The sequence below is a fragment of the Halyomorpha halys genome, unplaced genomic scaffold (assembly GCF_000696795.3).
Source record: "Halyomorpha halys isolate HHAL.00 unplaced genomic scaffold, Hhal_1.1 Scaffold8.1, whole genome shotgun sequence".
Lineage (NCBI taxonomy): Eukaryota > Metazoa > Arthropoda > Insecta > Hemiptera > Pentatomidae > Halyomorpha > Halyomorpha halys.
In genome coordinates, this window is record NW_027111933.1 from 2,134,571 (window position 1) to 2,144,961 (window position 10,391).

The 10,391-nt window shown below is 30.3% G+C and overlaps 1 protein-coding gene across 1 annotated transcript in view; it reads right to left on the reverse strand.

The window, feature by feature from the left end:
* The window catches only part of LOC106677716 (venom protease), a 27,877-nt gene extending 17,883 nt beyond the window's left edge, over nt 1-9,994 (reverse strand). The window contains exon 1 of the mRNA XM_014415807.3: nt 9,875-9,994. The gene's annotated coding sequence lies outside the window, so the exon portion shown is untranslated. The remainder of the gene's footprint in view (nt 1-9,874) is intronic.
* Between the last annotated feature and the right edge of the window lie 397 nt (nt 9,995-10,391).

A 10,391-nucleotide genomic window follows, 5' to 3' on the forward strand; every position in this document is an offset into this window, starting at 1 on the left:
TCTAAACTAAAGAAAAGTAGGCTGGGAATATTTGAAATTTTTTAATGCTCATGAATTCTACTGGAAATGGTTTATGAATATATTTCCAATGCATTCAGACTAAAGTTCATTATCTTATTGAAGTTTATAAGCAAAATGTTTTGAGTGTGCTCGGAAAGGGGCATAGAGGGGAAGGGCATCCTTTACAATGTGATAATAATTATTTGTATTAATATAAATCTGGCAATTGGGAGTAGAGCATAATAAAAGGTAGGTGAATAATTTATATAAAGATTTTATAATTTGATAATTTAATTGAATGTATGTATATATATGTAAGTATAACAGTGTTCACTAATAATTAAATATTTTATAGAGGGTATATTATGATAAATAAAGGATATCTATAGATGAGAACAGGATGACATTTTTTTATTTTTTTTTTTTAGCCATTAGGTACCAACCCTTGAAAATTAAGTGATCGCGTAGATCTTTTGACCGTTAATATGCTTCTTTTTTGCCCTGTAGTTTAGCAAGTAACTAATATTAATTAACTAATATATTAATGTTAAAATAACCTGCGGCCGTGGAGGAAAATACTCTGAGTTATGGACTCCAAATTGACCTATGAGAACAGATTGCTGCTGGTATTCCCATCGGTTTGACGCTTGGCCTGTTCCCCGACATAAGGTCAGGTATAAGGAAAACCTAGCTGGACCGGTCCGCCCAGACTGATTGGAGTTACTGCTATTTGGACTACGTCATCTTCTCGCTTGGTAGAACATGGCTACTTTTTAAATGTAATCCTTCATAGGAATAATTTTATTCGAATCCTTGAGGAAAACGATGAAATTAATCATCATATTTCTAGAAATCAGTTCTCCTTAAAAAATAACTTATCATTATATTTGGCTTCTTTTATAGCTCTAGATTTTTGGATGATGAATAACGACATAACAATTGTACCAATGCTGGATCAGTACAATGTTTTCTTATAATGCATATATAATAAAACAGTTATTTTTAATTGATCAAATGATTAAATTATACATAACTTTCATTTCCTCGATGAATATGAATAATTTGAACAGCCACATTAAGTTGTTCAGTTAGTCGTGAGTGGACAAAGATTTTAAAAATGTATATATTGAAAATTACAAATTTTAGTAGTCAAAAGTAATTGCGTTGATTGAGTAATATGATGTGACAGAGAGATGTGAACAATCTATTCATTGGTAGAATTCCAATAACAGTTTAGTGTTTTAAATGCTAGAACGCAAGTTGGGTTGTTGAAGATCACTTAGGATGAAACATTGTTAAGAAACTAGGAAGATTGTTAAGAACATTGTTAGGACGAAGTATATGTATTTCTTTCGCGACAAAAACACAACGCAGTGGAATATTTCATTAGTAAGATGGCATTGATGTGAGGATGCCGTGGTGAGGAATTTGACCGTTTTGTGCAGGAGTCATCAACCTTTCTATCCTATTGCGGTATCCCCACTATGGCACAAACCAACCACTTGTTGTCTTGTGTAGGAAGGATATGCAGCGTGCAAATTCCAAACCGTCAGGACCAAAAGAAGAAGACTGAAAATCTGGGCACTGGGGGTTTTGAGCCCAGAATCATCTCTGTATTCCAGGTTGAATACATTGGGATCATTCGTATTAGGTCGCTAAGTAGATCCCCTTTTGTGAATTCTCAGACTGGAACGAACGCCGGACCTACATGTTTGGGGTACTCGTTCTATTGCACCAACTATAGCAACGAAGCCACTAATGAAAGGCAATTTTCATCAGTTTAGATATTTATTAGACATAAGTTTTCCAAAATAAAATATTAGGTAAAATATAAGGACCGAAAAAGGGTGAGTTGATCGGAGAATTTAGAAGGGCATCGCTGAATTCAGGCAACTGCACCAGGGTGCAGTTTCCTCAATTCGACTTTGTGCACCTGCAGTAGCCTGAATATAATTCAGGTTGTAACATTGCAGCAAATGGCCAAAAGATGGGCGTGCAAGTTTGTAGGACTTAGTAACTATCTGGTCCTTAAAATAATAAATAATCACTGAACCGACAAATAAACGTCCGAGGACTAGACCATAAAGTAAATGGGAGGATTGCGTCAAGACATATTTAGTAGATTTGGGGGTTGGACAGGTGTCACGGGACAAATGTATGTAGAGAGCGACTAGTAGTATCGGCACCTAATCTGAAAATTGGGATTCCAGACACCAAAGTACACTAACATACGAAGTTAAATTCGAATAACATAGTGCGCTAAGGACAATGTTTTCATCCTATGATTCTTAAATCGGGAGATTTATCAAAGTTTTTTTTTTTAATATTATCAAATGACAGTCAGTTACTCAACATCCAATCTCGTGTATGTTGAAAATTTGAATTTGTTAACTAGTAGTGAAATGAAAGATTTCATACATAAAAATTTAAAAAGATATTTTCTCATCACTTTAGGGAGTACTCATTGGTTAAGGCACTCGACTCCTGCCCCATGTTGGAATCTTGCTGTTAGTAGATCGTTTATTTATTCTCTTTTACCAACCGAGGATTGATCTAGGATCGAGAGAACCTTGTAGGGTACACTCAGACTCTATAATTTATCCACCGTTAATAGCAATGGGGGATAATCTTGGTGGTTGAGGATGAAAGCAACAGCACAGCGTAAAGAAGCAGCTCTTCCTTACGAATTGGTTCCAAGACCCTTCATGAATCATCGTAAAAGTTTATTTATTATAATAATGAGCCAATTACTTAATAAAAAAACTTTTAATAGTCTGTTTTTAAATCTATTAATTCTTAGTTTATCTTCCTAAGAAAGTTTAAATTCTATATTAGCCGTAAAATCAAATCCATTTTGAACATCCAATTGAAATATTTGTTAACTATTAAAATCAAATCAATGATTGTGATAAAACTATACAAGAACCAATACAAAATTTAACAGGAATAAGATAATTATAAATTAAATTCGTATTTACACGAAGAAATTGAGCTTAGAAATAGCAGCTGAATAATTTCAGTCACGTTGTATTGCCGAGTTACAACCAACATACCTAACCGTAATCTAGTTACGTGATAGGTATTTTCTACTGATCAAGTCGATGACTCGGTTGTGTACATTTACCGAGACTGGAATAATTTAGGATTGCAAATTAAGTTAATTATAAAAGTTGTGAGGAATATAGTCTTACTTGCAAAACACTTACGTACATTATCAGTTATCTGTTAGCATATATTCAATACAACTGATGTTCATTAACAAATACTTAGTCTGTTATTGAACTATGAAACCGTTAATTTTAATAAACTAAATTTTTATTTAACTTAGGGTGTATTAGTATTTAATATACTAAATATTATGTGTACTTTTTTGGTCGACTCATAGCCGAAAGAACAATCAATTTTTTTTTTCTTGCCACATGGTCAAACATCTTTTTCAAAACACATAATTTTATTGAGAGAGCTACTACCTGTCATAATTTGAAGTAAATAGGGCGGATATAATTCAAATTACTATGAATTGTTTGTAGCTCTCCCAACAAAAGATATTTGATGCAAAATCCATTTATACGCTTGCCTCGAGTATGCCCATACTTTTTAATGCACTTATATTATATTACTTTTCTTATAACATTTTATTTTTCCACAGAAATTGCATATCGTAAAACATGCAGGGAAAGTCGCAAAGTGCACAAAGGAAATAATGAACAAGAAGAAAGTCCTTCTAATATCAGTTTATCACTAGACCGGGGCACATCACTACCAAGCGTAAAAGTGAACTCCAGATCATGGAGAGTCCAAAACAGGAAGACAACTTTAGGAATTGCTTTATAAGCATCAACTTGGTAGTAAGACCTACTGATGAGAAACAGCGGCTGGAGGTTATTTTGATATGTCCCACGAGGATCATAAGAACGTCAACCAAGAAGCGCAAATTATGTGATAAGCAAAAGAAGAAGATAGATGAGAATATCTTGGAAGATTAGTGAAGAAGGAGTCAAGAAAACCTACGAAAACAGAGAGTAAGGAAACAAGAGAGCTAGTTCAGGAAAAGGATCCGCTTCTACAAGCGGGGCTCCTCACGCTGCAATTGGGAAGACCATCATATGAGTATTTTTGTGTAGTTTAACAAAAAAAAAAAAACAATGTATAAAGAAGAAAAAGAGTTGCTATTTTAATTTGTAAACATCCCCCTTAAACTTTGGCATGATATAATTAATTTTAACCACTTCATGATGTATCAAATAAAATAATAAAATAAAAGTAAATTATTATTGATGCCCTTTCTTTAGGATAAACCGTTTGGTTGTAGTTATTTAGTGGTAGATTTCTGTGCACCCAGCAGTGGATTTCATCACCCCAACACCTGAGATATGTGCTTACAATGGGACGCCAAGGACCAGAATATGATGGGCGCTTTGGAAACGTACTAAGGAGCAATGATAGATTCTGTTCTTAATAATAATATTTGCATTTTAATCTTCAAAACAAGTTGAAAAATCGTAAAACTAAGAAAACACATTTTATAGTAACTATAAGACTAGTATATGAAAAAACAAACGAAAGAAAATAATTTAATATGTTTCAAACCGGAAATTTTATTTTGAAATTCATTTATAATACTAAAATAATAGAACGAAAATAATCATATGCAAGTACTATTGTTCAATACAGTCTTTTATGCCTTATTAAAAACCATATATGAATAAAAAATGCTTAGTGAATCTTTACGTTTCTTACATTAGTAGAGCTTAACTTTTACGCCTAGAACAAAATTTATACTTTTTTTTATTACCAATTTTTCAATTATTTTGGGCACTTAATGAACTCTGACAGTCCTCATGCTTGGTAGATCTATCAAAGTCAAAAAGATATACAACTTTGGTTCAATGACTTTTTATTGTATCTCCCATAAAATTAAATGGAGATAGATTTTTAGGTCGAGTGGAAATGTTCGTACTTTCTTCTTTTATTTTTTAATTAAAACTCCAAAATGAGCATCTTATCGAAAACTTCCATATTCAGACAGGGTTGGACGTTTAAAAATTATAGGTCATAAGCTGAAAATAGTACACTTTGGGGGTTTCCATCACTCCACTCTGGCTTACAACTTCGAAGCTGCCTGGAAGATAATATTATCAACGTCAAACATTTTTAAAAAAATTTCAAGCTTTCCAGCACTAACTCCCAACCAGGAACCGCAGATTAACTGGCCTACATCTTATTTTTGAAAACCTCAAATCGTTGTTCTTTCCATCAGAAGCAGCCTTATGCAAATATCTATAATAAAGGTTCGTCAAACCAAATGGTTCGATGCCGATACCATTAACAATCGTTGCCTACATATCTCCATCCACCAGCCACGGTATAAACCCAAATCCTTATGCAAATAAGAGTCCATAATTATCACATTATGAATTGTAATACATATTGATAAATAAATTATGAGATAAGTGTTTTATGATATGTTAGTTCAAAGATATGTCACAGAGCTAAAGGACATCAGGGGTTCAACAATGGAATTATGGTAATAGTGACACCTTATGTGATAATAATATTATGATATATTTGTACACTAAAATTATCGGCTAAATTATAAATTTATGTAATAATAGAATATATAGTTTAAACAAACATGAGTGGGCTCCGACATTTATTGATAACTAAATACTTAATAAAGCGTATTATAGGCATGCAATAATATTATTAGCATAAGAGGTGTACGAGATGTAATAGGGGATAAACTAGCATTAAAATTTTTCAGGAAACCCAATAGTATACATATTGCAAGTGAATATTTTTTTATAATAAATTATTAATGGATCAGTAGTTTTTAAATTCAATCAGAAATAGATTTTAAAAATTTTATTAAGCTCTTCTATTTACTAAATTAAAAAAAAATTATATAAATTGGATTTATTTCATTTTGCAAAAAAAAAGCCATTATTTCCGAAAAAACTCATGCCGATTAAATTTTTTTATCATTTTAATCGATAAAAAATTAATACCAAACAATTATATGAAAATATATATATATATAAAAATGTATCTTGAAAAATTTATTTTATTTTTACTTTTTCATATATTGTTTATTATTAAGGTTTAATAATTAGAATTTAAATAAATTTAATTGACATGTTATTTTTTTTTTTTTTTTTTTTTCGATTTTTCTTTATTTCTTTTCTTCGATTAAAATGAGATTAATTCAATCGCAATAAATTGATAAATCTATATTTTCTTACGTGATGGTCCAATCAGCAGATTTTTAATGTGGCAATAGAATCAGTGTAATGATAATAAAAAGGCTACACAATATTTACAAAATGTATATTTTTCTTTATAACAATAATATTTCGGCTATAAAGCCTTCAGACAAACTAATTTATGACTTTTTTTAATTAAGCTGAGTCTATATTGCAGGTTGCCTTATAATTTTATTAAATAATTATAATTTATTTATAATCTTATATCATTTATTTAAGCTGAGTCTATATTACAGAATGCCTTATAATTGATTCATAACAGAAACATTGTAGTTTGGAATCTCCCCCCTATATTTTAATGTAAGATTAAATTGGATTTGGTACGTTTTTAGGGGTAAGGCGTCTGCTAGCTAATAAAGGATACTAAATAGTGTGAAAAACATAATATAATATACAATAGATAATAATATATCATAGATACTTTAATAAATAACAAACAATATTGGATCTTAATTCCTCTTTTATATACTTTACATACATTCTCAAATATTCTTCAGAACAGAAATTTTATTTTGTAAACAACATAAAACATTGAATAATAAAATTAAATGTTTCATTTTATTCCCTTCCTCCGAAAGGTAGAGGGAGTCCGTAGGCTTGCTAAAATTATAAATTTGTTTATAATGTATAAGTAATTTTATTTTTGTATCGGATGTAGGCCGTTCATCCTTCTTCTGTAATACCGGGATCTGTCCTGTTTTTGTCAAACCTAGTCTCGCAGATTGGATTGATTACGTTCTTAGTGTAAAAGTAGCTACCGTTTGTTTACCAATGGTAACACGAAGTATGGTAGTTTAGCAAAGCATTTTTGTTGTCTGGTGCATCTTCCATTATCCGCTTCTTAAATGAATTGATTTATCTTTAAATAATATTTTACGAATCACAATTTATTACAAGTATTGCATTAAATTAAATTTCAATTTGATTGAAACATGTGTACGAGAGATTACCGGATTCCGAAATGATACTCGATAGGTATTATTTATGGTGAATGAAGTCGACTTTGTTACCTTGTCTTGACTTAGCTACCTGTTCTAGTTCTTCTACAGCGTGCTTACCTCTGGAATTGTCTTAGTAAAGAGGTATTTTTTTATGACGGATTTTCATTCAATATTGAATTTTAAAATGTTTCTGTGTGGGGGTGATTTTACCCTTTCGGTGCGTCCGAACCTCATCAAAAACGGCAATTCTTCGGCTGTCGGGGCCCATATAGCTCTGAAGATGATGGACTGACCTTTCAAAAGCTTTTTTAATTTTCCGCACTGTTTGCGCCTAAATCTTTGGATTTAAATCCGAATAAATCACAAATCGTGATATATTTGGCAATAATGTATCTTGGTTTGAATATTGAATATATGATGAACTTTTTTAATGTTTTTTTTTTTTTCCCAATAGGGAAATTAAAACAAATTTTTCGAGTCCAAATGACACATCGTACCATTTTCTATATATTTATGGGACTTTATCTTGGAAAACATTATTGACTTTGTTTTGGATAATATGTTACACATTACGATTCCATTATTTTATAACAAACAATAGGAAGTTAAATCGAATATAAGACGTGTTTAAGACAGTCATATTAAAACCATTTTTGAAAAAAAAATAGCTGTATATATTCCGAAAAATCTATTGACTTTACGAACACTAAACTGCATTGAGCAGTTCTGTGGTTATTTGATATATCTCTATTGATGAGATCCACAATTTGCTTTAATATTGGTTTGACTTTATTTTCAACAGATTTTAGGTCCTGAAAATATATTTTGTAATTTTATTTCTTGTTTAAAGAAAGCAAAAACAAGGATAAATCTGTTGGAAACGTTCAGGTTTTTTTTATAAATCAAATATACACAGCTGTATCTCAAGTGAAGAAATTGTAATTTTCATTTCATGATTTTCTATTCTTACACCTGCTGAGCGAATGCACATTTTACTTCTGTACGACAGAAAATGATTTTTACTTCATTACGTAAGGAAAAAAAAAGATAGATGTTTTAGTTTTTAATAACAGGATGCACCGTTTTCTCACACAATCGTTCAACAAAATCATAAATATACAACATATTCAACGATTTGTTATTTATGTGAATTATTTTATTTGTTCTGTAACATACTGTAAGAGCAAGATAATTGTTTCAGAAAATGTGATCTACCGTATAAGTTGATTAATAATCAATAATATAATAATCCAGCTCAAACAGTATTTATTTCTGAATTTAAGTTTTGAAAAAACACAGTCAAATTCTTTATTATTAAAGAAAAGAAAATTAAATCATTTAATAAACAATGTGCAGTATAGATCATTATTTTTACCTTAGTAATTCAAAGGTTTAATAAATTATTTAACTCATAAAAAATCAACCAAAGACAACACTTTCATTTCAAAAACTAATTTCGAGACTCAAAAAACAAATAAATTGGATGGCCTCCCTCCATAAAGGCTCATTTCTAATCAAACTTTTAGTGAAACTAAGTTTTACTAAACCGGCACTAAGTCGCGGATACTTTTTGCGAATTTAGCAAATATTTATAACAACATATAACAAAATCACAATGGTTTTCTATATTTTTATATTCAGAAATTATTTTTGCTTCCCAGCTACTGAATATAGAGAAGCATTATATTTATGCAATGAAAAAAAGATATATATCCTAAGAACAGAAAATTATCACTCACATTATACATCAGGGGAAAAATTTAGTTCTTTGTTGATCTGTCTGTAAACAAATTTGTATTGAGGCATAATCGATCGAACCATTATCCGATATTGATGACATCTCTGCACACTAGTGCGAAAATGGTCGAATATTAATTTCATCAAATCATATCCAATATTTTCGCTTCACTATTTTTCTTGATGCATGTATCAAAATAGATTTTTTTTTCAAACGAAAAATCAAATTTAATTAAAAATAAAAATCGATATTTTTTTTTTAAATTTCAAGACAACCAAAATTTAAAATGAGTTAAAAATAGTAAAAATAAAAGATAAGATTTATACACAACCCAAAAATTTCATTTTTGGAAATGATATTTTCAACAATTTTTTGATAAATATTCACAGCAACTCCTTAAAATGTAATTAGATTACAGTAGAAGGAAATGGAATGAGCATCGTTACAGATTGCCAAAAGAAAAACCAAAGGGTAATAGAACAAGATTTTTACAGTGAGGAAGTTACACAGATCTATGTAACTAACTGGCAGAGGTATTTGTAATTTTAACGCAGTGTTATAGTTTAAAATAACTTGTACTAAGACTTAACTGTAAATAAATTATGTACAAGAATGATTTAAAATAATTACTTCTAATAAAAACAATACACAAAAATAATAATTAAGAAAAAAAACAATGCAAATTACCTTACTGCGGAAATCATTACTGTTAAAAAAAATTGGTTTTTTTTTATTCATTAACATTAAAGTTTAATATTTATGTGCAGTAAAAACTGTAGGGTTCGTACATTTAATTTTGGAAAACACAACTAATAGTGAAGGGGCCGAATTTCGTGATGGATTAAAGTTTAAATGTTTTATAATTAATTATGTGATCTGAAATAAAATAAAATTTACACATAAATATAAATTTTTCAACACTGCTTACTCACTATTCTAATGTTGGGATGGCTTCTCTCAACGATAAGTCGACACCCCAAGTGTACGACTTGGTCTGATTCAAATTCCTGCCTCTCTTCTTAACTACGTCATTTTCCCCACCCTTTCCAGTTCTTCTGGAGGTCACATACCCTCCATTTATACCGAGAAAACAATAAGGAAACTAATGTTATTTTTCTGGCTTTTCAACAATATAGTCCTTGTTAATATTTGTTGTTAAAGAAAAAAAAAACACTTTTTCTTAAAGTTTTCATACTTTAGACAAACCTACGGTGGCTGTAGAGTGTAGCTGAAGTATTGGTGGGATGTGTAGTGATATAATATGCACAATAAGATGTTTTGGAACATTCGATATGACAGTTGTTAAGTCGATTTTATGCTCCAAAGAAAACAGGAATAGTTAATTGCTAACCAAACTTCCTTTCTTTACTCTCCTTGATATTTGGTAAAGTTACGAAGTCTGAAATTTTAGATTACGCTCAAGTTTGTTATAGTTATTTATTCTCAGAG